This window comes from Pristiophorus japonicus, chromosome 5 (assembly GCF_044704955.1).
Source record: "Pristiophorus japonicus isolate sPriJap1 chromosome 5, sPriJap1.hap1, whole genome shotgun sequence".
Lineage (NCBI taxonomy): Eukaryota > Metazoa > Chordata > Chondrichthyes > Pristiophoridae > Pristiophorus > Pristiophorus japonicus.
This window is the reverse complement of record NC_091981.1, coordinates 22,395,771-22,423,026: the sequence shown is the minus strand read 5'-3', so window position 1 is coordinate 22,423,026 and position 27,256 is coordinate 22,395,771. Positions and strand designations below refer to the sequence as shown.

Sequence of the window (27,256 nt, the reverse complement as noted above, 5' to 3'; positions counted from 1 at the left end):
TTCCAACGAAATATGGAAAGCCTCCTCAAGTCGATTCCAAGACGACATCCTCATCACGGCTTGTGATACTGAAGAACACCTCCGCAACCTGGAGGAGGTGCTACGCAGACTGGACCAGGTAGGTCTGCGACTGAAAAAGGCGAAGTGCGTCTTCCTAGCTCCAGAGGTAGAATTCCTGAGGATGAGGGTAACAGCAGACGGGATCAGACCTACTGCGTCCAAAAGAGAAGCGATCCAGAGAGCACCCAGACCCTGTAACACGACGGAGCTGCGTTCGTTCCTGGGGCTCCTGAACTATTTTGGTAACTTTCTTCCCAAATTGAGTACGCTGTTAGAGCCGCTACACGTGCTCCTATGCAAAGGTCGCGAATGGGTCTGGGGGGAAAGCCAGGAAAAGGCTTTTGATAGAGCATAAAATTTGTTATGCTCCAACAATCTGTAAGCGCTTTATGACCTATGTAAGAAACTTGTTTTAACGTGCGACGCGTCGTCCTATGGGGTCGGGTGTGTGTTGCAGCATGTTACTGGCAAGGGTCAGTTACAGCCGGTAGCTTATGCCTCCAGAAATCTGTCCCAGGCAGAACAGGGCTACGGAATGGTAGAAAAGGAAGCGCTTGCATGTGCATATGCTGTAAAAAAATTGCACAGTACCTGTTTGGCAGGAAATTTGAGCTGGAGACAAATCACAAACCCCTAACGTCCCTTTTGGCCAACAACAAGGCCATAAATGCAAATGCATCGGCCCGCATACAGAGGTGGGCACTCACGTTAGCCGCCTATGACTATACAATTCGGCACAGACCGGGCACCGAAAGCTGAGCCGATGCACTCAGCAGGCTCCCACTAGCCACCACTGAGGGGGCAACCAAGCATGGTGCTGAGATGGTCATGGTTGGTGAAGCTTTCGAAAGCGAAGGCTCACCAGTGACAGCCCATCAGATTAAAGTCTGGACAAATAGAGACCCGCTACTGTCGTTAGTCAAGAAATGTGTCCTGAATGGGGACTGGGCAGCCACGTACGGGGCATGCCCTGAGGAATTCAAACCATTTACAGGCGCAAGGATGAACTCTCGATTCAGGCCAATTGCCTACTATGGGGAAACCGAGTAGTCATGCCCCAGATGGGCAGAGAGGTGTTCATCAGAGAACTCCACAATGAGCACCCGGGCATTGTCATGATGAAAGCAATTGCCAGGTCTCACGTTTGGTGGCCAGGGATAGATGCAGACCTGGAACTTTGTGTTTGCAGGTGCAACACGTGTGCCCAGCTGGGTAATGCGCCCAGGGAAGAAGCCCCCCCTAGCCCCTGGTCCTGGCCTGTCAAGCCATGGTCATGCATCCATGTGGACTACACAGGTCCTTTCATGGGAAAAATGTTTTTGGTTGTAGTAGACGCCTACTTCAAATGGATCGAGTGTGACATTCTCAATTCAAGCACATCCTCTGCCACGGTAGAACGTCTACGGGCAATGTTCGCCGTCCATGGTCTACCGGACGTCTTGGTCAGTGACAATGGCCCGTGCTTTACAAGCACTGAATTCCAGGACTTCATGGCAGGAAATGGTATCAACTATGTCAGAACGGCACCGTTCAAGCAAGCCTCAAACGGCCAGGCGGAACGAGCAGTGCAGATAATCAAACAGGGGATGCTCAGAATCCAAGGGGGTTCCCTACAAAGCCGTTTATGCCTCCTGTTTGCCAATAGATCCCGACCACACTCGCTCACAGGGGTCCCAGCCGCGGAGCTGCCAATGAAAAGGACGCTCAAAAGCAGGTTACCCCTTATAGACCCCACCATGAAAGAAATTGTTGAGAGCAGGCACCAGTCACAATGTGACTACCATGACGGGAATGCGAGGGCATGATGTATTGATTCAATGACCTTGTCTTTGTCCTCAACTATGCTGCAGGGCCTAAATGGCTTGCAGGCACTGTGATTGCCAAAGAGGACAATAGGATTCTGGTAGTTAAACTTACCAATGGACAAATCTGCCGCAAACACGTGGATCAAACAAAAAGGAGGTTCAACAACCCCATGGAAGAAGCAGAGGAAGAACACGATGTAGAGTTCACTCCTCCACAGGTGACCGAACATCGGAACCAAGTGGAGGAGAGCCCAGTCACTGTGGGCAGTCCGGACAGGCCTGAGGCACCGCAAACAGCAGACACTCAGGCCAGCGCCCAACAACCGGAGCCCCAAGGGAGCGTAAACCACCAGAGAGACTTAACCTGTGATCCCAATAAGACTTTGGGGGGGGGGGGAGGTGATGTCATGTATTTAACTGTCATTGTAACCCATGCATAAACTGACCTAAGTTGTACACCGTGAGAAATTGACCACTAGGTGGTGAACTTGTGGGAGACACTCCTAACTTGGACTTTCAGGTATATAAGGGGAAGCTCCACCCACCTTCATCACTTCAGTGCTGGCTAATAAAGGTTACTGGTCACAGAGTGACCTTCTCTCAAGTATGGGCTTCGTGTGCATTTATACTCTATAGTAAGGACATATTAAATACTCCAGGTGCGGTCTCACCAAGGCCCTGTATAACTGCAGTAAGACATCCTTGCTCCTGTACTCAAATCCTCTTGCAATGAAGACCAACATACCATTAGCCTTCCTAACTGCTTGCTGCACCTGCATGTTTGCTTTCAATGACTGGTGTACAAGGGCACCCAGGTCCCTCTTTACATCGACACTTCCCAAGCAATCACCATTTAAATAATACTTTGTGTTATGTTCAGAATAATTCCACAAGACTGTATGCTGTAAGCTCAAACTGATGTGACAGTCTCTTTAATCAAACTCCAAAGTCCAAATGGCAGACAACCTTTTATACTTGCTTGCACGAGGTGTGCAGATGACCCTTGGGTCTCCAACAGGTGCGCACCCTGGTGGCAAATCATACACTATTATAAAGTTTACATACATAACACTTTGTCCTTATGTTTTTCCTACCAAAGTGGATAACTTCACATTTATCCACGTTATACTGCATCTGCCATGTTGTCGTCACAATACGACTATACGATTGAATATCGCACTTCAAAACAAAATGCAATTGCAGATGCCTTGTCCAGGTTGCCATCGTACTGAACTGTCTTGTGAACAATGTTGTATCGTGGGGAAACAGAGTGGTGGTACCTACGTCTTTGAGAGATAGAATTTAGGCCGGATTTCATACGGAACGTCCAGGGATGGTCAGTATGAAATTAATTGCAAGAAGCTTTGTTTACTGGCCTGGATTGGACAGTGATCTTGAATCACTTATCAGCAAATGCAGCGTTTGCCAAAATTATAGAAACAAACCACGCAAAACTCCACTACGACCCTAGTCATGGCCAAGTAGACCTTTTCAGAGATACATGCAGACTTCTGTCAGAAAGCAAATGATTATATCCTCATACTTGCAGATAGTCACTCAAAGTGGTTTGAAGTGAAACATGGGTTCAACTGAACATACCATAGATGAGTTGAGGTTCATCTTTGCATGTTATGACTTACCTGAAGAGTATGTTTCTGACTATGGCCCTCAGTTCCGTTCTGCTCTATTTCAATAATTAATGAAACAGAATGGTATCAAACACAATCTTGTTCCACCATATCATCAGCTTCAAACAGAACGGCCGAAAGGTCGGTCAGAATAGTGAAAGAAGCTCTCACAAAACAAGTGTTGCAGGGTTGTTCGGGAGTCAGCATGAAGCTACTTTAGACAAATTTCTTGCTGAAGTACAGAATTACCTCGCACACTACAACCAGACATACCCCAGCAGAGCACATAATGAAGAGGAGATTGAGGACATGATTGAGTCTTGTTCAACTGAATTTGGCCTCAAGAGTTGAACAGAAACAGTTGAGTCAGAAACGTTATTATGGCACCAATCAGAAAGAACGCAGTTCCAACCAAAACGAGTGTGTTCATGTTCTCAGTCCCCCTGGCAAGTCAAGTTCACACAAGTGGGATGCAGGAACCATAGTAGAGGTTGGTGGAACCAAGTGATATTTGGTTGAAATAATTGACAAAATCCAATTTGTCAGAGATGAACCAAGACATGATAGTGAGCCACTTGATTATGAACACATACATGATTTCGACTCAGTTCAGACTTCAATAACTGAAGTACCAGGTTCAAACAATTCTGAGATAGAAACAGGATCATCTTTGAATTCGGAACCAAAACAAAACAGCCGGAAAATTGGTTCAACACCAAAACCTTCTGTAAGGAGTCAGGAAGGCTCGGCAAACCTATTATTAAACTGGATTTGTGGTTCATTTTTTTAAAAAGCCAGGAGTTTTTGTTATGTGGTACATGTAATGCTGGGAAAAGTGGGACCATAGTTTTGTTGTATTTGAGAGGGGAACACATACATTTATTTTAAGGGGGAAAGCAGTGTAATGTATTATCACATGGTTTGGTATGAGCATGCTCAGTTCGCTCAGGCCTAATAAAGCAAGGGCATGGACTAAAAACTCATCATGTCTCTGTCCTTCATTGATTCTCCCCAAGTATGTTGCGCCCACAGCAAGAACTACAGCTGAAATGTGCCCACTGCATCCTGATGGAAGCGGCTCCTGTTTTAAATATGTAGATCGGGTCCGATGATGCCCGAGGGCTGAGCGGGGATGAGAGTGGGGGCTTTGTGGGCTCCTCCGTCAGGCAAAACGGATCCCGGGCCAGAGGAGACCCAGAAGTTCTCAATTTATTTTTCAGCTTTCCTTGTGGACCAGGAGGAGGCAGTATTGTTCTTCCAGGCCTCACTAGGAAGCCTTGGGCCTCCTTTACATCGCTCAAAATCCTGGAACTCCCTCCCTAACACCACACGGACTGCAACGGTTCAAGAAGGTGGCTCACCACCATCTTCTCAAGGGCAATTAGGGATGGGCTATAAATGCTGGCCTTGCCGGCAATGCCTACATCCCAAGAACGAATAGAAAAAAAACTGGTCCATGTTGTTGTTTATGCTCCACACAAGCCTCCTCCCAGCTCTTTTCATCTAACCCTATCAATTCTGTCTATATCTCCTGTAGTGTACATTTATGTACTTACTACTGTCTCGATCAAGATCAAGTAGCTAAACCAAAACTTTTTTTTGGTCGATAAAACAGTTTAAAAACTAACAAAACTGCACAACATTTGACTTTTACTTCAGATAGAAACTTTTCTCTCTGCAAGATTTTTCAGTACTCAGTCCTTTCTCTGTCACCTGATTGTTAAAGAAGGAAAGTAGTCTCTTTGATAAAATGATAAAGCAAATTTCTCACCACATCCCTTCTGTTTTCAGCTAACGAGACAAACACATCGAGGGGTGGGTTTGACAAAAAACAAAACGATTTTTCTACCCTGCAATCATTTTATGTTGCTAACTAATTATTGATAAGCCAATCTTGAAGCAGTTAAGGCCAACAAATGAATTCTGGACACATTTTCACTTCTAAGAGAAGCAATGAGATCATATACCAGAGATTTCTCCTTATACACCATAACATTTTCTCAATTCACCAGAGACATCTTGAATTGATACTGGTTTTCTCATTGTTCTGCCACTGGAATTTTTTACTTAATGTTTTGATGTTTCTGCTGTTTGTACTGGTGCTATGACACGATCACCTGGAAGGGATAGTCACCTAAGAGATGATAACTGAACAGATGCAAATTCATCTGATGGACTCACTCATAGCTATCAAATTTTAATACAACACAATTTCATTTTGAAGTTGAAATGAATCACAGAAATCCCTGGTTCCTATGGGTAATGCCATTAGCTGTCTGCATTGTATAGTTTGGGAGACCTCTCCTTTCTTTTTATGATAGGAGGATTTTTCCATGTTTTCTCCCAATCAAGATTGATCTTTACTCTTGTCACTCTTTGAGTGTCAGCTGTGGCTCAGTGGGTAGCGCACTTGCCTCTAAGCCAGAAGTTTGTGGGTTCAAGTCCCACTCCACAGACTTAAGCACATAAAATCTAGGCTTACACACCAATGCAGTTGCTGTCTTTTGAATGAGACGTTAAACCAAAGCCCCATCTGCTCTCTCAGGTGGACGTAAAAGATCCTATGGCACTATTTTGAAGAAGTGCAGGGGAGTTATTTCCGGTGTCCTGGCCAATATTTATCCCTCAATCAACATAACAAAAAGACAGGTTATCTGGTCATTATCATATTGCTGTTTGTGGGAGCTTGCTTGTGCGCAAATTGGCTGTTGTGTTTCCCACATTACAATCATAACTACATTTCAAAAGTACTTAATTGGGTGTAAAGCGCTTTGAGATGTCCAATGGCTGTGAAAGGTGTTATATAACTGTAAATTTATTTTTGTCATTGAATTGGAAGGTTGTGGGTTCAAGGCCCACTCTAGAGACTTCAGCACATAATCCAGGCTGACACTTCAGTGCAGTACTGAGGGAGTGCTACACTGTCACAGGTGCTATCTTTTGGATGAGACATTAAACCAAGGCCCCGTCTTTCTTCTCGAGTGAACGGAAAAGATCCCTTGGCACTATTCAAACAAGAGCAGGGGAGTTATTTCCTGGGTCCTGGCAAATATTTAGTCCTCGACCAATATCACCAAAACAGATTATCTGGTCATGGGTCATGTATATCAGGGCTGTTTGTGAAACCTTGTTGTGCACAAATTGTCTGCTGCGTTTCTTACATTACAGCAATGATTACACTTCAAAAGTACTTCATTGACTATAAAGCGCTATGGAATGTCCTGTGAAAGGCACTATATAAATACAAGTTTATTATTTTCCTTTTTGATTAGATTCTAGCTCTGGAAGCAATCTAAATTAACTTTAATAAATAAAAGCATTGTTTTTTTATTGGCTACTTTAACAATTTTTTTGCTTGGCCAGTTTAGCTTCTAATATTTTATCCAATGTAGAAGCTGCAGTTTTATTCTGTCACCCAGTCATACTTTTGTCTGTAGCTGCAACCTTCTGCCAAACTAATCCTGCCAATGAGGTAGCTCTCAAAGGTTATTTCAGTTAAGTTGGTTTATTCACCTTGCATAAACTCACATGACCTTATTTTGCTTCTGAAATCCCTCTTTATATCCAGCTGCCAAATAGCTATCACTGCCCATTGACAACTCTTTGCGAATTCGTGATGGCCTTCATGCCAAGAATCAGACTCCTCAACATACCAGCGATGGTAATCGTGTCCCAGTACACCAACAAGTAATGCATTAAATTTCTTCTCATACAGTGTAATATTCTCCCAATCAGAGAATGTACTTAGGCCAGCCTACTCTCGTGTATATGATAAGTGAAGTTTGCCTTATGTAATCATTGCCTCTCTTAGAAGTCTAAATCTGTCCAGAATCCATTTGTTGGCCTTAACTACTTCAAAGTTTGAAAGCGAACCCCATATTAGGCTTGTTAGTAAAATTGAAGCCCATCAGATAAAATGGGCAGTAGCAGCTTGGATACAAAATCGACGAAGTGACAGAAAACAGAGAGTTGTGGTGAATGGCTGTTTTTCGGACCGAAGGGAGGTATACAGTGGTGATTGCCCAGGGTTCAGTACTTGTACCAATGTTGTTTTTTGATATACGTTAATGACTTGGACTTGAAGATACAGGGTACAATTTCAAAATTTGCAGATTTCACAAAATTTGGAAGTGTAATGAACAGTGAGGAGGATAGTGAAAGACTTCAAGAGGATGTAGACAGGCTGGTGAAATGGGTGGGCACATGGCAGATGGAATTCAATGCAGAAATTCAATATTTATCCCTCAAACAACATAACATAAAACAGATTATCTGGTCATTATCGCCATGCTGTTTGTGGGGGCTTGCTGTGCGCAAATTGGCTGCCGCATTTCCCACATTACGACAGTGACTACACTTCAAAAGTACTTCATTGCTTGGAAAGTGCTTTGAGACATCTGGTGGTCGTGAAAGGCACTATATAAATGCAAATCTTTCTTTAAAGCTTTATAAAACACGATATCATCCACAGCTGGAGTATTGTGTCCAATTCTGGGCACCACACTTAAGGAAGGATGCGAAGGTTTTGGAGAGGGTACAGTAGAGATTTACTAGAATGGTTCCAGGTATAGAAACATAAAAAATAGGTGCAGGAGCAGGCCATTTGGCCCTTCGAGCCTGCACCACCATTCAATATGACCATGGCTGATGATGCAAATTCAGTACCCCACTCCTGCTTTCTCTCCATACCACTTGATATGCCGTAAGAGCCACATCTAACTCCCTTTTGAATATATCCAACGAATTGGACTCAACAACTTTCTGTGGTAGAGAAATCCACAGGTTCACAATTCTCTGGGTGAAAAAGTTTAGAAACATAGAAACATAGAAAATAGGTGCAGGAGCAGGCCATTCAGCCCTTCTAGCCTGCACCGCCATTCAATGAGTTCATGGCTGAACATGAAACTTCAGTACCCCCTTCCTGCTTTCTCGCCATAACCCTTGATCCCCCGAGTAGTAAGGACTTCATCTAACTCCCTTTTGAATATATTTAGTGAATTGGCCTCAACTACTTTCTGTGGTAGAGAATTCCACAGGTTCACCACTCTCTGGGTGAAGAAGTTTCTCCTCATCTCGGTCCTAAATGGCTTACCCCTTATCCTCAGACTGTGACCCCTGGTTCTGGACTTCCCCAACATTGGGAACATTCTTCCTGCATCTAACCTGTCTAAACCCGTCAGAATTTTAAACGTTTCTATGAGGTCCCCTCTCATTCTTCTGAACTCCAGTGAATACAAGCACAGTTGATCCAATCTTTCTTCATATGTCAGTCCTGCCATCCTGGGAATCAGTCTGGTGAATCTTCGCTGCACTCCCTCAATAGCAAGAATGTCCTTCCTCAAGTTAGGAGACCAAAACTGTACACAATACTCAATGTGTGGTCTCACCAAGACCCTGTACAACTGCAACAAGATCTCCCTGCTCCTATACTCAAATCCTTTCACTATGAAGGCCAACATGCCATTTGCTTTCTTTACTGTCTGCTGTACCTGCATGCCAACCTTCAATGACTGATGTACCATGACACCCAGGTTTCGTTGCACCTCCCCTTTTACTAATCTGCCATCATTCAGATAATAATCTGCCTTCCTGTTTTTGCCCACAAAGTGGATAACCTCACACTTATCCACATTATACTTCATCTGCCATGCATTTGCCCACTCACCTAACCTGTCCAAGTCACCCTGCAGCTTCTTAGCATCCTCCTCACAGCTCACACTGCCACCCAGCTTAGTGTCATCTGCAAACTTGGAGATATTACATTCAATTCCTTCATCTAAATCATTAATATATATTGTAAATAGCTGGGGTCCCAACACTGAACCTTGCGGTACACCACTAGCCTGCCATTCTGAAAAGGACCCGTTTATTCCCACTCTCTGCTTCCTGTCTGCCAACCAGTTCTCTATCCACGTCAATACATTACCCCCAATCCCATGTGCTTTAATTTTACACACTAATCTCTTGTGTGGGACTTTGTCAAAAGTCTTTTGAAAGTCCAAATACACCACATCCACTGGTTCTCCCTTATCCACTCTACCAGTTATATCCTCAAAAAATTCTAAAAGAATCGTCAAGCATGATTTCCCTTTCATAAATCCATGCTGACTTGGACCGATCCTGTCACTGCTTTCCAAATGTACTGCTATTACATCTTTAATAATTGATTCCAGCATTTTCCCCACTTATGATGTCAGGCCAGCCAGTTTATAATTCCCTGTTTTCTCTCTCCCTCCTCTTTTAAAAAGTGGTGTTACATTAGCTACCCTCCAATTCATAGGAACTGATCCAGAGTCTATAGAATGTTGGAAAATGACCACCAATGCATCTACTATTTCTAGAGCCACTTCCTTAATACTCTGGGATGCAGACTATCAGGCCCTGGGGATTTATCGGCATCAATCCCATCAGTTTCCCTAACACCATTTCCTGACTGATAAGGATTTCCCTCAGATCCCTCAGTTCCTCCTTCTCGCTAACCCTCGGTCCCCTAGTATTTTCGGGAGGTTATTCGTGTCTTCCTTAGTGAAGACAGAACCAAAGTATTTGTTCAATTGGTCTGCCATTTCCTTGTTCCCTATTATGAATTCATCTGATTTTGACTGCAAAGGACCTACATTAGTCTTCACTAATCTTTTTCTCTTCACATATCTATAGAAGCTTTTGCAGTCAGTTTTTATGTTCCCTGCAAGCTTACTCTCATACTCTATTTTCCCCTTCATAATTAAACCCTTTTTCCTCCTCTGCTGAATTCTAAATTTCTCCCAGTCCTCAGGTTTGCTGCTTTTTCTGGCCAATTTATATGTCTCTGCCTTGGATTTAACACTATCCCTAATTTTTCTTGTTAGCCACGATTGAACCACCTTGCCCGTTTTACTTTTACACCACACAAGGATGTACAATTGTTGTAGTTCATCCATGTGATTTTTAAATGTCTGCCATTGCCTATCTACCGTCAATCCTTTAAGTATCATTCGCCAGTCTATCCTAGCCAATTCACGTCTCATACCCTCGAAGTTACCTTTCTTTTTCAGGACCCTAGTCTCTGAATTAACTGTGTCAGTCTCCACCTTAATGAAGAATTCTACCATATTATGGTCACTCTTCCCCAAGAGGCCTCGCTCGACAAGATTGCTAATTAATCCTCTCTCATTACACAAGACCCATTCTAGAATGTCCTGCTCTCTAGTTGGTTCCTCGACATATTGGTCTAGAAAACCATCCCTTATACACTCCAGGAAATCCTCCTCCACAGTATTGCTGCCAGTTTGGTTAGCCCAATCAATATGTAGATTAAAGTCACGCATGATAACTGCTGTACCTTTATTGCACGCATCCCTAATTTCCTGTTTGATGCCATCTCCAACCTCACTACTATTGTTTGGTGGTCTGTACACAACTCCCACTAACGTTTTCTGCCCTTTGGTGTTTCACAGCTCTACCCATGTAGATTCCACATCATCCACGCTAATGTCCTTCCTTACTATTGTGTTCATTTTCTCTTTAACCAGCAATGCTACCCCACCTCCCTTTCCTTTTGTCTATCCTTTCTGAATATTGAATATCCCGGATGTTGAGTTCCCGGCCTTGGTCACCTTGGAGCCATGTCTCCGTAATCCCAATTGACAGCTATCTGCGCAGTTAATTCATCCACCTTATTACGAATGCTCCTCGCATTGAGACTTAGAGCCTTCAGGCTTGTTTTTTTAACACTCTTTGTCCTTTTAGAATTATGTTGTAATGTGGCCCTTTTTGATTTTTTCCCCTTGATTTCTCTGCCCTCCAATCTTACTTTTCTCCTTCCTACCTTTTGCTTCTGCCCCCATTTTACTTCCCTCTGTCTCCCTGCATAGAGTCCCATCCCTCTGCCACATTAGTTTAACTCCTCCCCAACAGCATTTGTAAACACTCCCTCTAGGACATCGGTTCCGGTCCTGCCCAGGTGCAGACCGTCCAGTTTGTACTGGTTCCACCTCCCCCAGAACCGGTTCCAACGTCCCAGGAATTTGAATCCCTCCCCCTTGCACCACTCCTCAAGCCACGTATTCATCTGAGCTATCCTGCGATTCCTACTCTGACTTGCACATGGCTGAAGGATTACAGTTACGTGGATAGACTGGAGAAGCTGGGGTTGTTCTCAGAGCAGAGAAGGCTAAAAGGAGATTTGGTAGAGGTCTTCAAAATCGTGAAGTGTTTGGATACAGTAAATAAATAGAAACTGTTTCTAATGGCTAAAGGGTCAATAACCACAAGGGCACAGGTTTAAGGTGATTGGCAAAAGAACCAGAGGCAACATGAAAACTTTTTTATGCATGAAGTGTTAGGATTTGGAATGCACTGCCTGATAGGATGGAATAATAGCATTCAAAAGGGAAATAGATAAATATTTGAAGGAGAAAACATTGCAGGGACATGGGGAAAGAGCGGGAGAGTGGGGCTAACTGGATTGTTCTTTGAAAGAGCCGGCGCAGGCACGATGGGCCGAATGGCCTCTTTCTGTGCCGTACTATTCTATTGAGTGATCGAGGTGGAGGAGCGTTGAGTGATTGTGGCTGAGATTCGGTGGGTGATTGTGGCGGAGGTGCGGTGAATGTTTGGTGCGGAGGTGCGGAGATGGGTCGTGGCAGAGGTGCAGCGAGTGTTTTATGGCGGATGTACCTCCTTGTTGAGCCTGATTCGGTACTCTCCATCAACGTGTAGTATTGAAGACTCGAGGATGTTTCCATATGAGCACACCTTGGTCAGCTGTTTGTAGTTGCCGAGCGTGTACACTGGCACACCAGCAGAGGGCGCTCTATTAATTAATTTCATCAATATCTGTATACTTAACGACGTAATGAAAGGCCTCTGCTCCTCGTTTTTTGGCTGTACTTCAGTCCCACACTCCTGATCTTTGGGCACCCGGTGCGGAGGGGAGCGGGTAGGTCGGAGGGCCTACTCGTAGGACTGCTCCTGGGCCTGGCCAAGGTGGCCATTAACAGGACCAGGCAACGGGCGGCCGAGGGATTCGTTCAGCCCGACTGCGGCTATGTTCGCATCAGGGTGTCCCTGGAGATGGAGCACGCGGTGTCCACTGGTACGCTCGCGGCCTTCCGCGCATCCCCCGTCAACCAAACTTTAACTTGACCGTTTAAGGTTCACAAAGTTTTGTTTGTTAATTTGTCGGTTCTATAAGTTCAACAGGAGAATGCAAGAAACTGGGGGGACACACGACTAGTATTGTACAGCGCTGTGAAAAAACACGGCAAAGGCTGTGATTTCCACTCCATGACGCCAGGAGAGATAGTGCGAGACTTGGGGTTTCCCTGGCTCTCTGTACAGGACTCACACTCACAATCCCTGATGATGCCCGAGTTGGACCACTGTGCTTTCAGATGCGTTACAAATCTCGTCCGTCTTCAACACGACATTGGGTAAGCCGTGAGTGGCAAACATAGCTCGCAGGCTTTCAGTAGTGGCAGCGGACATGCTAGCCAACATTATCTCACATTCAATCCACTTGGAATACGCGTCTACAACCACAAGGAACATTTTACCCAACAACGGGCCTGCATAGTCGACGTGTACCCTAGACCACGGTTTGGAGGACCAAGACCGTAAACTTAGCAGTGCCTCCCTGGGTACATTGCTTAACTGCGAGTATGTATTACATCTGTGAACGCAGGACTCTAAGTCCGCATCGATATCAGGCCACCAAACGTGGGATCTGGCTATCGCTTTCATCATTATGATGCCTGGATGGGTACTATGGAGGTCATTGACGAAGGTCTCTCTGCCCTTCTTGGGGACCACTACTCGATTGCCCCTACAGAAGACAGTCTGCTTGTATAGACATTTCATCTTTGCGCCGCTGGAACGGCTTTATCTCTTCCTGCATTTCCACTGGGACACTGGACCAGCTCCCGTGAAGCACACAGCTTTTGACTAGAGATAATAAGGGGTCCTGGCTTGTCCAGGTTTTGATCTGCTGGTCGGGCAATGACGGGTGATTGCTTACTCTCAAATGCTTTCATAACCATGGCTAGATTTGCGGGATGCGCCATTTCCACCCCCATGGTGGGCAATGGCAGCCTACTGAGAGCAGTTTTCTGTGCCTGGCCTGTGGTGGATGGCGTAATTGTATGCGAACAACGTGAGTGCCCATCACTGGATGCAGGCCGATGTGTTGGTATTTATCCCTTTACTCTCGGAAAACAGGGATATAAGTGGCTTATGGTCAGTTTCCAATTCGAATTTTTGCCCAAACAGGTATTGATGCATTTTCTTTAGCCCATAGACACATGCTAACGCTTCTTTTTCAATCATGCTGTAGGGCTCTCTCAGCCTTAGACAGACTCCTGGATGCATAAGCAACCGGTTGCAGTTTCCCGAAATCATTAGCTTGTTGCAATACACACCTGACGCCATATGATGACGCATCACATGCTAGTATCAAACGCTTACATGGATCATAGAACACAAGCAATTTGTTTGAGCATAACAATTTTCTCACTTTTACAAAGGCATTTTCTTGGCTTTTGCCCCAAACCCATTTGCCCCCTTTTCATAGTAAGACATGTAGTGGGTTCTAGCAGGGTGCTGAGACCTGGTAAGAAGTTACCAAAGTAGTTCAAGAGTCTCAGAAATGACTGCAGCTCCGTCACGTTCTGTGGCCTCGGTGTGTTCCCGATTGCCTCCGTCTTCGTGTTGTTGGGCCTGATGCCGTCTGCCGCAATCCTAATCTCAGGAACTCCACTTCAGGCGCCAGGAAAACGCACTTCGAGCATTTTAACCTGAGCCCCACGCGGTTGAGTCGACTAAGAACCTCCTCCAGGTTCTGCAGATGATCGACTGTGTTCCGGCCTGTGACCAAGATATCGTCCTGGAAGACACCGTTTGCGGGACCGACTTCAGTAAGCTTTCCATGTTTCTCTCGAATATTGCCGCCGCTGATCGGATTCCAAACGGGCATCTGTTACAAACAAAAAGACCTTTGTGTGTGTTGATGCAGGTGAGGACCTTCGATGATTCCTCCAGTTCCTGCGTCATGTAGGCTGAAGTCAGATCCAGCTTCGTGAACGTCTTTCCTCCCGTCAGCGTTGCAAAGAGGTCATCGGCTTTTGGTAGTGGGTATTGGTCCTGCAGGGAGAAACGATTGATAGTTACTTTGTAATCGCCACAGATTTTGACGGTGCCGTCTCCCTTGAGGACTGGGGCAATAGGACTGGCACACTCGCTGAACTCGATTGGTGAAATGATGCCCTCTCGTTGCAGCCAGTCTAGCTCGATCTCTACCCTTTCTCCCATCATGTACGGTACTGCTCTCGCCTTGTGATGGATGGGTCGCGCTCGCGGAATTAAGTGGATCTGCACTTTTGCTCCTTGGAATTTCCCAATGCCTGGTTCGAACAGCAAAAGAAATGTGTTTAAGACCTGGGCACACCTAGTGTCGTCAGCGGGCGATAGCGCTTAGACATCTTCCCAGTTCCAGCATATCTTTCCCAGCCAGCTCCTACCGAGCAGCGTGGGACCATCGCCCGGTACCACCCAGAGTGGTAGCTTGTGCACTGCTCCATCGTAGGAGACCTTTACGGTAGCACTGCCGATTACAGGAATCAGTTCTTTTGTGTAAGTTCTTAGTTTCGTGCGAAATGGAGTTAAGACTGGCCTTGAGGCCTTGTTGCACCACAATCTTTCAAAAGTCTTTTTGCCCATGATGGACTGGGTCGCGCCCGTGTTCAGCTCCATTGACACCAGGAGCCCATTTAGTTCAACATTCAGCATTATTGAGGGACAACTCGTGGTGAATGTGTGCACCCCATGTACCTCTGCCTCCTCGGTCTGAGGCTCTAGTTCGTCGTGATCCTCCATGGATCTGTCCTCCTCTGCAACATGGTGGTTTGTAGGTTTAACAGGATTTGCAGCTCGCCTGGAGGTGTCCCATTGTTCCACAGCCCTTGCAAACGAATCGGCATGAATGGAAACAATGATCACCCCCGCAGGTGGCCTTGCATTCATCACCCTTGATGGTGGACTCTGAGACATCTGCGGACGTGTAGCTGCAACTATGTGTGACCTGCCCTATATGTTACGATTCGAAAACAACATCACTTTGTTCACAGTACTTGTAGCAGCACTTGTGCGCTGAGAGATTTGCTTCGTATTATTACTGGTGGCAATGAACGCCTGGGCTATCGCTATGGCCTTACTCAAGGTTGGGGTCTCTACAGTCAAAAGTTTGCAAAGTATGGTTTCGTGGCCAATGCCAAGTACGAAAAAGTCTCTGAGCATGTGCTCCAAATGTCCTTCAAATTCGCAATGTCCTGCAAGGCGTCTTAGCTCGGCGACATAACTCGCCATTTCCTGGCCTTCAGACCTTTTGTAGGTAGAATCGGTATCAGAACGCTTTCCTTCGGGTTCAAATGCTCTCGGACCAGTATGCATAAATCGTCGTACAATTTCTCCGTGGGTTTCGCTGGAGTGAGCAGATTCTTCATGAGGCCATACGTTGTTACCCCACAGACGGTGAGGAGGATTGCCCTTTGTTTGGCGGCGTTCTCTTCCCCATTTAGTTCGTTGGCCAAGAAGTATTAGTCAAGTCGCTCTACAAAAGTTTCCCAATCATCTCCCTCCGAGAATTTCTCGAGGATGCCCACTGTTCTTCGCATCTTTGGGTTCGCTATCTGTATCTCGTCGCCAGTTGTTATGTATGGAGAAAGAGTCAGACTGAACATTGTGAGCTCAAAGTAAAGTGTGATCTTAGTCTTTTATGCAGGTGTCCAGAGTGCCTCTCCAACCTGTGAGGCCTCCTTAAATACCTGTGCTCCCAAGGGATTATGTGATCCCTTGGGACTCCAGGGGATGAGCCCTCTGGTGGCTGTACAACGTAAATGCAAGTTTACATAAATAACAGTATCCAATTAAAAACAAGGGCACACAACATGGCCAAAAGTAGTGGGAGGACAGAAGATTGGGAAACTTTTAAAAGGCAGCAAAGAATGACTAAAAAAATGATTAAGAAAGGGAAGGTAGACTATGAAGGTAAACTAGCATGAAATAAAAAAACAGAAAGCAAGAGTTTCTACAAGTATATAAAAAGGAAAAGAGTGGCTAAAGTAAATGTTGGTCCCTTAGAGGATGAGACCGGGGAATTAGTGATAGGGAACATGGAGATGGCAGAAACTCTGAACAAATATTTTGTATCAATCTTTACGGTACAGGACACTAACAATATTCCGACAGTGGATAGTCAAGGGGCTATGGCGGGGAGGAACTTAACACAATCACAATCACTAAGGAGGTGGTACTCAGTAAGATAATGGGACTAAAGGCAGATAAATCCCCTGGACCTGATGGCTTGCATCCTAGTGTCTTAAGAGAAGTAGCGGCAGGGATAGTGGATGCTTTGGTTGTAATTTACCAAAATTCCCTGGATTCTAGGGAGGTCTCAGCAGATTGGAAAACTGCAAATGTAGCCCCCCTATTTAAAAAAGGAGGCAGACAAAAAGCAGGAAACTATAGACCAGTTAGCCTAACATCTGTGGTTGGGAAAATGTTGGAGTCCATTATTAAAGAAGCAGTAGCAGGACATTTGTAAAAGCATAATTCGGTCAGGCAAAGTCAGCATGGATTTATGAAGGGGGAGTCATGTTTGACAAATTTGCTGGAATTATTTGAGGATGTAATGAGCAGGGTGGATAAAGGGGAACCAGTGGATGTGGTGTATTTGGACTTCTAGAAGGCAGTTGACAAGGTGCCACATAAAAGGTTACTGCACAAGATAAAAGTTCACGGGGTCGGGGTAATACATTAGCATGGATAGAGGATTGGCTACCAACAGAAAACAGAGAGTTGGGATAAATGGTTCATTGTTGGGTTGGCAAACAGTAACTAGTGGGGATCAGTGCTCGGACTCCAACTATTTACAATCTATATTAATAACTTGGATGAAGAGAACTAGTGTAATGTAGCCAAGTTTGCTGATGATACAAAGACGGGAGGTAAAGCCATGTGTGAGGACACAAAAAACCTGCAAAAGGACATAGACAGGCTAAGTGAGTGGGAAAAAATTTGGCAGATGGACTATAATGTTGGAAAGTGTGAGGTCATGCACTTTGGCAGAAAAAAAAATCGAAGAGCAAGTTATTATTTAAATGGAGAAAAATTGCAAAGTGCCGCAGTACAGCAGAATCTGGGGGTCCTGATGCATGAAGCACAAAAAGTTAGTATGAAGGTACAATAAGCGATCAGAAAGGCCAATGGAATCTTGGCCTTTATTGCAAAAGGGGTGGAGTATAAAAGCAGGGAAGTCTTGCTACAGTTATACAGGATATTGGTGAGGCCACACCTGGAATACTGAGCACAGTTTTGGATTCGATATTTAAGAAAGGATATACTTGCTTTGGAGGCAGTTCAGAGAAGGTTTACTAGGTTAATTCTGGAGATGAGGGAGTTGACTTATGAGGAAAGGTTGAGTAGGTTGGGCCTCTACTCACTGGAATTCAGAACAATGAGAGATAATCTTATCGAAACGTTTTAGATTATGAGGGGGCTTGACAAGGTAGATGCAGAGTGGATGGTTCCACTGATAGGGGAGACTAGAACTAGGGGGCATAATCTTAGAATAAGCGGCTGCCCATTTAAAACTGAGATGAGGAGAAATTTCTTCTCTCAGAGTCTTGTAAATCCGTGGAATTCGCTGCCTCAGAGATCGACATTTTTTTAACCATTAAGGGGTTATGGGGAGCAGGCAGGGAAGTGGACCTGAGTCCATGATCGGATCAGCCTTGATTGTATTAAATGGCGGAGCAGGCTCGAGGGGCCATATGGCCTACTCCTGCTCCTTTTTCTTATGTTCTTATGAAATCGCAGCCTTTGGCGAGTTTTCGCAGCACTGTACAATACAGGTTGTATGTCTCCCCAGTTTTTTACATTCTCCTATTGAACTTATAGCCTTTAATAAGGGGGCACTTGGTTTTATCATTTAATTAAAATAGTTATAATGAAAGGCCCAGGTAAACCTTTCTACCCAGCGCAGGCCATATAGCTGTGTTATTGACAAGCTTAAACCTAAAATCAGCACATTGGACCCAGATTGATATTTGTTCTTTAATAGGCAACCTTGAACCACTGTAAGCTACAATTTCAGTCTGAAGTGGTTTAATGTTTGATAGCTTAAAATCATGTGTAGCCTTTTGCTGTAGGTGAGGCGGAATCACATTACACTGTGCACCAGAGTCTAGTTTGAATCTTAACCTGTTGCCTGACTCCAGGTTAAGTGTAACACACTCCAAGCAAAGTTCCCTGTAATTATTTTGGGGCCGTACGATCCCTTTAACAGGCTGCGTGGCCCTTTCAAAATCCGCCCATGGGCATTATTTGCAATTTAAAGGCCGTCTCACCAGCTGCGGGGATCCCTGGAGCGCTGCATGGCCGCGCAGCTTAACAGGAACATGTCCTCCGAGTCATCCAGACCAATAGGGCTGACCTCATGGACGACAAAGTCTTCTTTTGTCCTTGCTTCTTTGTTTATTTCTCTAGCCGTCTGTCTGTGCGCAAGTGATTCTTCTCCGCGACATTTCACTGCAAAATGGCTGCTCTTTCCGCACTTGCTGCACACCTTCCCAAAGGCTGGGCACAGTGCTCTCTTGTGGAACTCACGTTTCTTCCCACTGTTCCAGCACTCACGAGCCTTTGGGGAGTGGTTGTCCCGAAGCTTGCCTCAGTCGTGCCTTGGGGTTTCCCTGGTTCTCTGTACAGCACTCGCACTCCCAATCCCCGATGATGCCCGGGTTGGACCACTGTGCTTTCAGCTGCGTTACAAATCTCGTCCGTCTTCAACAAGGTTAGATTAGTCTCTCTCGCATCTTCGTATCTGCAGTCCCACACACGGGTCAGTCTCCTACATAAGAACATAAGAAATAGGAGCAGGAGTAGGCTAGACGGCCCCTCGAGCCTGCGCTGCTATTTAATCCGATTATGGACTCAGGTCCACTTCCCTGCCCGCTCCCCATAACCCCTTATTTCCTTATCAGTTAAGAAGCTGTCTATCTCGATGTTAATTTATTCAATGACCCAGATTCCACAGCTTTCTGAGGCAGTGAATTCCACAGATCCACAACCCTCTGAGAGAAGAAATTCCTCTTCAACTCAGTTTTAAATGGGCGATCCCTTATTCTAAGATTATGCCCCCTAGTTCTAGTCTCCCCTATCAGTGGAAACAACCACCATGTCTGTTAAGTCCTGACTCTAATGTACTGACTTACACAAGATATATGCTGAAGTCAAGATCACTCAGGACCTGCACCTTTAATTCCCAGCTCTCCAGTGCTGCACTTGCCTGAGACCTCCCTTTATATACCTCAGTGTGACAGGTATGGAGTGTCTCCTGCAAGTGCACCCCTGGTGGTAAGGTATGCTTATTGTTACAGGTCATATCCAGTTATAGTTATGTATAGCATGGTAAGATACAGTTACATAGAGTAATGTGAGATACATGACAATGTCAAGCCCCCTCATAATCTTATATGTTTTGAACAGATCACCTCATTCTTCTGAATTCCATTGAGTAGAGGCCCAACCTACTTATCCTTTCCTCATAAGTCAACCTGCTCATCTCCGGAATCAACCTAGTGAACCTACTCTGAACTGTCTCCAAAGCAAGTATATCCTTTTGTAAATATGGAAACCAAAACTGCACGCAGTATTCCAGGTGTGGCCTCACCAATACCCTGTACAACTGTAGCAAGACTTCCCTGCTTTTATACTCCATCCCCTTTGCAATAAAGGCCAAGATTCCTTGATCACCTGCTGTACTTGCATACTAACCTTTTGTGTTTTATGCACAAGTACCAGGTCCTGCTGTACTGCAGCACTTTGCAATATTTCGACATTTAAATAATAACTTGCTCTTTGATTTTTTTTTTCTGCCAAAGTGCATGACCTCACACTCCTGTGTCGCCGTTTTTTGGCACGTTTTCGCAGCGCTGTACAACACTGGTCAAGTGTCTCCCCAGTTCACCTCTTGAACTTGCATCTCTCAAAAAGGAACGCTCTTGCATGGTTGGCGGTACTGAGAGAACTTGGTCAGCACCAGCGCCATCTTGTCCCGGTCTCCATCCTCGGCCTAGGTCCACCACCTGGAATAGACTTCATGCGCTTCTTCCCCAGTCGCTGTGAGAAATGTCTCCACCGGCAGGTGTGCCAGCTCCTCGTCAAGCTTCATCGCAAGTGCATCGTTTTCCCAGGCTCGCTTGATCCTCTCCCACTTTTCCGCAGCATTTGCGTCGTGGAACTCGTGAGCCAGATGTGGTGGTGGAGCAGCTCCCGACATCGTCGTGCACACGCTTTAGTATTCGCGCAACTTTTAAAACCGCACAGACTAGCGACATGCCCGCCAAAATAGTGAAAGTCGTTTTAAATAATCAGTGCCATCATGCACCGGCACTGCTTTAGGTAGCAGGTGTAGCCGTGAGTTGTTAGAAAGAGTCTGAACATTTTATTAAGCATATTACATAAGTGAGCTGCAGGGGCTCTATACGTCTGCTTCACAGCGGTGACCGGATTGGACGTCACCACGATCCAGGTCGCTGACTGCAGTGCGGACAGGTACAGCAGGAGCGGCGAGGTCGGGGCGAAGGAGCGGCGAGAGATCATGGAGTGATGTGATCGGAGCCCAGGAGAGGCGTGCGTTCTGGGCCCAGAAGAGCCCAGGGCCCAGGGGCAGCACGGGCCAGCCCACACTGCGATATGTGTGCGCACTAGGTCCGCGCAACAGAGGCGGTCTCCAGTCGTCTTGGGTAACCCTTGCCACTGGGCCAAGACCTAGCCTTTCAAGCCCGTGGGGTGGCTGGTGTGCAACGGCCACCACACGTTAAAAAAAAATTCACACACAGGCATTTTCCACCCTTCAGGATGTAGTTCGGGACCTGGAATATTAGGTCCTTCATTGAAATACCTGTGAACTCATCCCTTTTTGGCGTGGAAGCAAGTCCTCCTCGTTTCGAGGGACTGCCTATGTTGATGATGACACGTCTGCTGCTTCGCTGGATCGCAGTCACAGGAGAGAGAAAACAACAGTGAACTGACGGGACACGTGACTCAAACACCATGCACTGACAGCAAACGTGCACTTCGTATCACATGCCTCACGCCTCCCCAAAAATTCAGGGCCATAAACTCCCTTGCAGGATGTCAATATAATGCGATGATTGCAACACAGAAATGAGTCAGAACTGTAGTTCATGCAAAGTCACCCTGACAGTGAACCTTGTAGCTGGACCTCAAATGACTTTGCTGACAGCCAATCAGTTGTATAAAGCACGCTAAGCTGTTTAAAGTGTGCACTGGTTCATGCACGTACAGAGCACGACCCATCTCCTCTATCTGGGAGTCTACCTTAGCCCCGACGAGGAAGCGTGGCCGGCGAACTGGCAAGAGCTGGAGGCCAAGGTCGCCGCTCGCCTAGGGCGCTGGACAGGACTGCTCCGAGTGCTGTCCTACAGGGGTCGAGCGCTAGTCATAAACCAGCTGGTGGCCTCTATGCTGTGGTACCGGCTGGTCACTTTGACCCCTCCCCCTGCGTTTGTCGCCAAGATACAGAAGAAGCTGGTGGACTTCTTCTGGAACAACAGGAAGCACTGGGTCTCTGCCGCGGTCTTGAGTCTCCCGCTTAGGGAGGGCGGTCAGTCGTTGGTGTGCGTCAGCGCCCAGCTCGCGACTTTCCGTCTTTAAACCCTGCAGAGATACCTTTACATTGAGCCCCCTCCTGTTTCTTCAGCCAGCAGCACGGCCTCAACTATGACACACAGCTCCTGTTTGTGAGCTTGGGGGGCGTCAGGACCGCCGTCCAGGAGCTGCCTGTCTTTTACAAGGAACTCACCAGGGTCTGGAAGAAAGTCTCCACCAAGCGCAGCTCTCCACGAGCTGGAGTGGCGGCTGTCCTGCAGGAGCCGCTGCTCGGGAATCCGTACCTCCACGACTGTGGTTTTCGGTGGCAGTCGGACGAGAGGGCTGTGGCTGGTGAGGTGACCAGGGTCAGGGACCTGCTCGATGGCGGAGGAGCGGGCTGGATGGTGCCAGTCACGCTGGTGCGGCGCCTAAATTCGGCCGACGTCCGCCGCGCGGCCGATGCCATCGAGTCGCTAAAAACAGCTCTGGGCCCTGACTCCGTTAGGTGTATTGAGGAGGCTCAAACATGTGGGGAGATCCCGTCCGAACTGACCCCTGTCTGGACGGAATTCCTCATTGGCGCCAAACCCCGGAACCTCCCTCGGGAGCCGGCGCCTCACAACTTGAGCCACCTCGGGGAAATCCCCTCCGTGCCTTTCAGTTCTGCGCGGAGGGGTTTCCTGTACGGGCTGGTCCTGCACATTCTCAACTTTGCCATCCTCGTCTGCCGTCTGGACACGCCATGGCGTACCATCTTGCCGTCCGGAGGAGGCGGGGGTCCCCGATGGAGGGCACTCTACGCGGGTGTCCTCCCATTATTTATCGGGGACTTGGCCTGGAGGGTGGTGCACGGAGCAGTCCCATGCAATAAATTTTTAAGTCGGTTCACGGGCTCCCAGGCCGCTTGCAATTTCTGCGGTCTGGAAGAGTCCGTGTTCCACGTTTTTATGGAGTATGCGAGGGTGCAGCCCCTGTTTCATTATTTAAAGGGGCTGCTCCTCAATTTCTGGCTGCACTTCAGTCCCACACTCATTTTCTTTGGGCACCCTGTGCGGAGGGGAGCGGGTAGGTCCGAGGGCCTCCTCGTAGGACTGCTCCTGGGCACGGCCAAGGGTGCCATCAGCCGGTCCAGGCAGCGGGCGGTCGAGGGGGTCGTTCAGCCTGACTACCTGCCTCGCCTCCGCGCGTACATCCGAGCCAGGGTGTCCTTAGAGATGGAGCATGCGGTATCCTCCGGTACGCTCGCGGCCTTCCGTGAGAGGTGGGCACCGGAGGGACTGGAGTGCATTATCACCCCCGGCAACCAAATTTTAATTTGATTTTACATGTTTTAAAGTTTAATTTGTTTATTGCCGGATTTTTAGTGTCCCCCTCCCCTTTTATAGGGGTCACTTGTAAAATTTAAGATTTTGTTGCCCAATAAAAATCATGCACGTACAGAAAAAGGAATGGGCCGTACAACAACATATGTTTCTATGTTTCTATCACAGGTCAAGTTATGCTGATCACAAACTCTTTTGTTGCAAAACAAAAATAACGTTAAATCAAGTGACCCCTTATTAAAAGGGGGCGAGGTGGGGTGGAACACTCCAAACACTTTTCTGGTGCCTTTTTTTTGTTATTTTTGTATTTTTTGTGGGGTTTTTTTAGGGCACCGAGAGGCAAATTAGCTGATCACAAACTACTTTTCCTGGAATGTGCAGGTGAAAGGGCGAAGGTGGCTTTAAGACCATTTCCTCAACTGATGGGTCTTCAAACTGCTTCCAGAGCTCCAAAATGATCAAGATCTGCCTGAAATTACTTTTTATAATGTGCATTATATTTCTGTCTCCCACATTACAAAAATTAAAAGCAGAAAATGCTGCAAAATACACAGCAGGTCCGCCCGGCAACAAAAGAACATCAGTCCCATGACTTTAAGGGAAGGCAGTTTCAAGATCAGTCTGGGAGGGGGATTTCCCAAAGGGGCGGGGCTCAAAGGCAGAGGCGTAATGTGACACGGCCGTGGACACGGAAGGAAGCAGGAGTTAGTTGCAATTATGTAATTGACCGCCCCGGCACAGCTCAGACAGGTAAGGTGGCGTACCTGGAGAAAGAGGGGGGAAGAGAATGAGAATCGGGGCAGCAATCCACCCGCCCCCCCCCACCGAGTCTGATTTCAATGGGGGAGCAACCCAGAGGAAGAGAGATGATGGGGTCTAACCTGGGGAGGGTTCAGTGGCTTTCTTCCCAAGGGGCTTTTTTTGGGGGTGGGGGCATTATTGTTCTGGGAAAAGAAATATCTACTTCAAGGCCTTTAGGATCCTGCCTGTTGTCTGCCCTGCTCTCCTGCTGTATCCGGCACTTGGGATTTCAACCACTGCTTTCTTTTCCGGTATCGAAATGGCGACCCGAGGAAGTTAGCAGACAAACCACTTGGTTTGCTTCTGCTGAAAAGTAGTGGGACTGCTCTTGGGGATCGCGGTAGACGCACTCACTCACGGCCCCTTTGATTCAGACTCCGGCTCACCTGCATAAGATTGGAGCAATTTCAACAGTTTTTTGTTTTGGAAGATCAGACTGGCACCAGATGTAAAAGCCAGACTTGTTGGGTTACCCACAGTGGGAGCAGTTTTGTGTTCACACGTGAGTTGAGCCACTACACCTGGACACCAGGAAGTAAATGTTTGAAGTTTGACACCTTTGTTTCGCCAGCTGTTCGGTAGGGCATTTGCTCAATGAGTTGCCTCTTCAGCTTCCTGTGATTATGTGGTGTTAGCCATCCATCGATATTAATATGCAGAGTAGAGCAGGTCTCCAGTTGTCCTGGTTAACCCTTGCCACTGGACCAAGACCTAGCTCTGTCAAGGCCGTGTGGTGGCTGGTGTGCAATGGCCACCCCATGTTAAAAAAAGTCCACGCACAGGCATCTTCCACCCATCAAGATTTAGTTCAGAACCTGGAATATTAGGTCCTTCATTGAAACACCTGTGATCTCATCCCTTTTTGGCGTGGAAGCAAGTCATCCTCGTTTCAAGGGACTACCTATGATGATGATTCATTATGTTCAAATGCTCACCGTGAAATCATTAGTTTTAAATGTCAACCCTGGCTCAGGGACAACAGGTCGTGGGTTCAAGCCCCACTCCAGAGATTTGAGCACAGAATCTAGGCTGGCTTTCCAGTGCAGTACTGGGGGAGCGTTACGCTGTTGGAGGTGCCGTCTTTCTTCGGATGAAGTTCAGTGTGTGTGTTCATCCACTTTGGACCTAAGAATGATAGATCAGAGTATTTTCTAAATGGCGAGAAGCTCGATACTGCGGAGGAGCAGAGAAGTTCAGGGGTCCAAGCAGAGAAATCACTAAAAGCGAGTGGACAGGTACATAAATAATACAAAAGGCTAATGGAATGAAAGAAAGAAAAATGGCATTTATAATAGTGCATTTCGTGACCTCAACAACAACTTGTTTTATTGCATAACTTGCATTTATATAGCTTGTAGTAAAACATCCCAAGGTGCATCACAGGAGTATTCTAAGGCACAAAATTTGACAATGAGCCACAAAAGGAGAAATTAGGGCAGACTTGGTCAAAGAGATAAGTTTTAAGGAGTGTCTTAAAGGAGGAAAGAAAGGTAGAAAGGCAGAGAGTTCCAGAGCTTGGGGCCCAGGCAACAGGATATCACAACGTGCTTTACAGCCATTGAAGTACTTTTTGGAGTGTAGTCACTGTTGTATCATAGGCAGTCCCTCAAAATCGAGGAAGACTTGCATCCACTCTAAAAGTGAGTTCTCAGGTGACTGTACAGTCCAATACGGGAACCACAGTCTCTGTCACAGGTGGGACAGTCAGTCGTTGAGGGAAAGGGTGGGTGGGGAGTCTGGTTTGCCGCACGCTCCTTCCGCTGCCTGCACTTGTTTTCTGCATGCTCTCGGCGACGAGACTCGAGGTGCTCGGAGCCCTCCCGAATGCTCTTCCTCCACTTAGGGCGGTCTTTGGCCAGGGATTCCCAGGTGTCGGTGGGGATGTTGCACTTAATCAAGAAGGCTTCGAGGGTGTCCTCAGCCCACCTGGGGCACGCCTGCCGTGTAGGAGTTCCGAGTAGAGCGCTTGTTTTGGGAGTCTCGTGTCGGGCATGTGGACGATGTGGCCCACCCAACGGAGCTGGTCGAGTGTGGTCAGTGCTTCGATGCTGGGGATGTAGCAGGTATTGGGGGACCTGGATTAGGTCGGTCAGCAAGAACAGATGATAAGCGAGTTGTACTTGGCGCACAATGGGAGATGAATGGCAGAGATTTGGATAAGCTGCAGTTTACGAAGGCTGGAAAGCTGGTCAGGAGAGCTTTGGAGTAGTTGATCTTGACGTGACACGTGCATGGATGAGGGTTAACAGCCGCAGATGGACTGAGGTAGGGGCAAAGGCGGGCAACGCTACCAAGGTGGAAATAAGCGGGCTCTGAGATGGGAGTCGGAAGAGCAGATCAGGGTCCAATAAAACGCAGAGGTTGCGAAAAAGTCTGGTTCCACTTGAAACAGGAAGGTAAACTGTGTGATCAGGCATTTAATGGGAGTGGGATCAAGACGGTGGAGGTAGGTGTTTTGATGAGATTGGCTTGGAGAGAACATCGGGGAAGATGGGTGAGAAACTAGAGAGAGATAGCATTCAGGGCTAGGTTGCAGACGGACTGGGGAGCTTTGTCTGGGTGGGTAAGGAAAAACATCAGAGGCAGTTGAATCGATGCTTTCTATCTTGTTGATTAAGAAAAAGTATTAAGAGTCTTGAAACAATTTGATAGTTTGATCTCCAGAAAACCGTTTCATGTACTGATGAAAGTTAAGTATATTGTTACTGTCATTTGCTGATCTATTTTGCGCTTTTTCCGCCTTGCATATCAAAATGAGTACCTTACCCTGAGATACACAGACTGTCAGTGATGTTTCATCACCACTGGTTCAGAGAGATCAGTAACACATACATACTATGTATGTACATAAGAGCTAACTACTGCAGAACGCCTAAGGAGCACAGAAAGTGCAGGGGTGAAATTAAAAAGAAAATTAGGAAAGCAAAGAGAGTGCTTTAAAACATATTGACAAGTAAAATCAAGGAAAACCCAAGGATGTTTTGGTCTCCTA

At 46.6% G+C, this 27,256-nt stretch overlaps 1 protein-coding gene across 6 annotated transcripts in view; it reads left to right on the top strand.

The window, feature by feature from the left end:
* Nucleotides 1-24,117: 24,117 nt before the first annotated feature.
* ripk1l (receptor (TNFRSF)-interacting serine-threonine kinase 1, like) overlaps nt 24,118-27,256 on the top strand; it is a 95,377-nt gene continuing 92,238 nt past the window's right edge. For 5 of the 6 annotated variants that reach the window (XM_070880379.1, XM_070880376.1, XM_070880377.1 and 2 more), the window contains exon 1: nt 24,118-24,213. The gene's annotated coding sequence lies outside the window, so the exon portion shown is untranslated. Of the gene's footprint in view, nt 24,214-24,738; nt 24,767-27,256 lie in introns of those variants that run through there. The other variant, XM_070880375.1, reaches the window with a different exon arrangement.